Source organism: Schistocerca nitens, chromosome 4 (assembly GCF_023898315.1).
Source record: "Schistocerca nitens isolate TAMUIC-IGC-003100 chromosome 4, iqSchNite1.1, whole genome shotgun sequence".
Classification (NCBI taxonomy): Eukaryota; Metazoa; Arthropoda; class Insecta; order Orthoptera; family Acrididae; genus Schistocerca; species Schistocerca nitens.
In genome coordinates this window covers 426,371,580-426,376,481 of record NC_064617.1, presented here as the reverse complement: position 1 = coordinate 426,376,481, position 4,902 = coordinate 426,371,580, and positions in this window count along the sequence as shown.

Sequence of the window (4,902 nt, the reverse complement as noted above, 5' to 3'; positions counted from 1 at the left end):
GTCCCGCTACATGCTGCACGCTCAGTCAAATGGTAAACTGTATATGTGCTTTTGTTGCATTATGCTCAGTGAAGCGAGACGTGTGCAGTTCTGTAGGTACGGTTCTATCACTGCATCACTTCACTTGCCGTCATGAGTGTATCGAAAGTATTGTTCTGTACTTAACACTTCATTTGACCTACCACTACGTCAGTTATTCTTTTTAAGGTTTCCTTATCATTTTTAGTTCATTGTCTAGGCACACTTTGCGAAATTTTGTTTGCAATGATAAATTACATCGACAAAATAACTTAACTTCCTGGACCTCAGATATAATATTACAACATTTCAACGCATCTGGACACTGACGCCACCTTAAAACGCTAAGCGAACTTTTGACAATTGTTTGACGTCACCTTTCTTAGACTTGAATACCCATTGCTCAATAAACATTGAATGTTTCAAAGCAGTGTCAACGTGAACTGTAAGCACAATTTGTTTTATTCCTAAGGCAACGGAGGGGCGTCATAGCTTTTGTCAGCTTTCACATGACTATAGTAACCTAGCGGTTTATATTACTCGCGTCTATGAGTCAACACCGAAATTACCTAAACTCGTCGACGAAAGAGGCCAACAATAATTAACTTAATGGCAAGCGCTTAGGACTTGTTCCGAGAATCACCGAGTCGAGTCCAAGGTGACTGCTTTTCCCCGACGTTGAAGGGATGGTGGGGGAGGGGGGGAGGGGGGCCCATGCGACACGATAGCAATGAGGCTGGTGTAAGGTCGAAGAGTACATGTGTGTAGTTTCACCTGGAGAATGAATGGCAAATTCGAGTTGGAGGTCATTTTTCCATTTGGCAGAGCGATTCAGTAAGAAGTTCTAGTTTTATTTTACTACACGATGAACGGAGTAGCAACAACACAAATCTATTCACAGGGAAGCCAGGTACCACACAGAGTTGTGAGAAGAATCCTAAAGACATGTAGAACACCCGATCCTCGTAAACACCTGATTTCTTTGGGTTAATCAAGGCTTTGCTGCAAAGTAATGTCTCTGAATGTTTTATCTGAAAACTCTTAAAGCTTTTTTAAATGTAGCAAACGTTATTAAAATTATAGATCCCCTTGCCTACATGTTGGCAGCCCTCTGCCACTGGAGGGTTCCGAACTGTAGCCTCTAACATGGCAGTGCGTAACATAACTATGATGGCGCGTGAGAAACATATGGCTGTAATTGAGTCAAAGAATTCGAAGAGTTCTTCCAGACGTGGAGTACCCTGTCCTTCAGCATGACAATGCCAGACTACACAGAGCGCTGCGAAATCTGCATCAATCCGACTCCTTTTGTTCACTGTCATCGACCATCCATCAGACAGACAAGACTTGGCCCTATCCGTCATTCGTCTATTTCCGGAACTTAAAGGGACACCTTCGAGGACTTAACTTTCATACTGAAGTTGTAGCTCTGTCAACAAATTCCAACATTCTACAGTGACAGTATCAACAACCTGGTCTCTCGTGTGGAGAAATGTGTTTGTCGCCAGGTGAGAATGTTGAAAAGAAAATTTGTGGACATGAAGAATAAAGATGTAGAATGTTAACACCGTTTGTTGTATTTAAAAAGCTTTAAGAGATTTCGCATAGAAAATTCGGAAGCTTTGCTTTTCAGCACGCCCTCGTATTTAGCATGTCGGATTAACAGCAGGAAGAGAGAAAATTACAGGTGCTGCGCACATCTTCACAAGCCCGTTTAGTAGCAGTAACTCCTCAACCGGTTCCAGAGAGCATCCAGCAAGAACTGTAGTCGGCATAAGCAGAGCGAGTCTCTTACATTTCATACCCCGATTCATAACCACGACAGTAGAATTTCATAAACTGGGTAGTGTTCCGAGGCTACATACTTTCTGTCTTCAGAACATTTGCGAGTGTAACATGAAGAGTCTCGCCACGAATTCCTCCACCGTGCCAACATTTGCATCTCATAGTAGCACTTGCAATCTACGTCCTCAATTATGTGATGTATTTATTCCAGTCTCTGTCTTCCTATGCAGTTTTTATTGTCTACACATCCCTCTAGTACGATGGATGTCATTCTCTAATGTCTTAACAGCTGTCCTATCATCCTATCCCTCCTTTTCAGTTGTCAGTGTTTTCCACACATCCCTTTCCTCGTAGATTCTGCAGAGACCCCCCCCCCCCTGATTAATTACCTTTTCATTTCACCTATTTTTCCACATTCTTCTGTAGCACCACATTCCAAATTCTGTTCCGTCTTTGCCACAGTCCGTATCTCACTGCCACACAATTCTGTGCATTCTCAGAAATGACAACTAAGACTTATGTTTGATACTGACAGGCTTCTCTTGGCCAGGAACCCCCTTTTTTCCAGTGCTATTCTGCTTTTTATGTCCTCCTTGCTCCGTCTATTTGCTACCTAGGCATCAGAATTCCGTAACTTCATCTACTTCGTGATCATCAATAATCAATTATGATGTTACGTTTCTCATTCTTCTCATTTCTTCTTCGTCTCATTAATTTCTTCTTTCTTCGATTAACTCTCAACTCATATTCTGTACTGACTAAACTATTAATATCTTTCAGCAGATCATATAATTCTTCTACTCTCGCATAGGATAGCAGTTTCATTATCAGATCTTAAAATGTGGACCTTGCATTTTGATTTTTAATCCTACTCTTGAATTTTTGTTTACTTCCGTCATTGTTTCTTGGATGTACACACCGAGGAGTAGAAGCAAAAGACTACATCCATTTCTTGTATCGTTTTTAATCCGCGCACTCTGTTCTTGGCCTTCCACTTTTATTGTGACCTGAATTGTAAACCAAATGGTAATTTTTGTGTCGTGATCGAGAGAGAAACGCCCAATAATTTGTCCGAGGTAGCAAAATATACAGTCTAGTAACGACGCAACGCGAAGAAATTATCCGAATGGCACGGAAACCGGTACGTGTGAAGCACTTATACAGACAAATGAATGATTACAACCTCAGAAAAACTTAATCATTTCTTCAAAAGACAGAATTTCACAGACTGAGCAAGTCTATAATGCCTTTGTCTACTTCTAGCCCTTATGTAAGAAGTTATTCGGCTTTATACTGATTGTTAGATTTGCTGGATGTCCTATTGAAGGATATCGTCCAGTTGTCGAGTTAAAATGTCAAAATCCCGAGATGATTGGCGGGTCTTGCCCACAATGCACCAAACGTTTGCATCTGGGGAGACATCCAGAGACCTTGCTGTCAAAAGTAGAGTTTACCTAGGACGAACACACTCGGTAGAAACCCACGCTGTGTAGGGGCGGACATCATCTTACTGAAATATAAGCCCAATATGGCTTCCCATGAAGGGGGACTTATCGTTCGTAGACGTACCGCTGTGCTTTCAGCGTGCTGCGGATGACAACCGAATAGGTCCAACTGCGAAAAGAAACGGCACTCGTGATTATCAGGCCACATGGCGGGCAACAGTCAGGTTGGTATCCCACCACTGTGCAGGGCGTCTCCAGACACATCTCCGGCCTGGAATCTCATTGACTGGAGTAGAATATTCTTCAGTGATGAGTCTCGCTTCGGGATGACCTCTTTTGAGAAGCAGTGAAGTGTTTGGAACCCTCTAATGCAATAATGATCCAAAAATCGGCTGACAGAGATCCCTCACACTCAAAAACATACAGAACAAAGTAACTTATAAACACAATAGCTAAGATCCTGGAGAAGCTACCGTGCAGCCGCCAACAGGTTCACAGAGTTCTTCGGGGCCTCATCCCACACTTGTCTAGATTTGCACAAGAACAGTCCATAGACGATGGAATTGATAAGGCTGTAGAAACTGTCAAAAACGTACAACTATACCGTATTCATCATGATAAATATTGCCGGAGCGTTCAACAGCTTTTGGCCGCCCGCACTGTTTGCGAGGTTAAGATAACTGGAGGTATCACAGTCTCTTAGACTATTGCACGGACTGAGTAGTAGAATGGGAGGTAGATAGTCGGGAAGTAATCACAGGGATTACCAAGAGTTGCCCTCAGGGGTGGACACGTCGTCTGCGACATGTCTATCAAACCCCTCCTGTACCTACTGGACAGGTATAATAGGACAGATGGAGTTGTTGATCTCCAGTAGTAACCTCCACAAACAAAAGAGCCCAGCTGAAAGTGAGAGCCAGTGACCCATTAAACACAACCACACAATCGTGCATCGCCAACTAACTAAAGGTATTACGTATATACTACTGAAGGCTCTACCCAGCAGGGATTCGTCAGTAAAAGTCAGGGACACAAACATAAAAATAGCAGTAGTTAGAAGCTATCTGGAAGTATACATCGGTGACAGATTAAATTTTCATAAACACATCTGAAGAACTACAGAAAAAGTAGAGTAAAATCTACACAAGCCGGAAATGTTAAACTCAAAGGAATACAGACTATCTTCACCGGTTACATAAATATTCTATTCTGCTCTCTTTGACTTAGTACTTTGCTTCGCACCAGTACATTAATACACCAAATAGACTGGTGTCAAAAATTAAAGCAATAAACGGAAATTTTGCAAGATTGGGTTTGTTTTGCCACAATACTGTATAAACGGGTAATAGTAAAGTAGAACCACTGTAAAGAATACCGAACCTAAACAACTGCGACATGCAATAACGGTAGACAAAAATGTTCTTCGTTTTTTCCAACTTAACGGATCTGCACACACATATCGACAACTGGTTACGTGCTCAGAATGGTGTGTGACCACTGCTGGCAGCAATAACGACCTTACAATGACAAGGCATGCGCTGAATGATGTCATCAATCCTATGTTGAGGCAATAATAGCCATTCTTCCTGCAGTGCTGCTCGCAAGTCTTGGAGAGTGGTTGGTGGATGCTAACGTGATGCAACCTGTCTCCCTA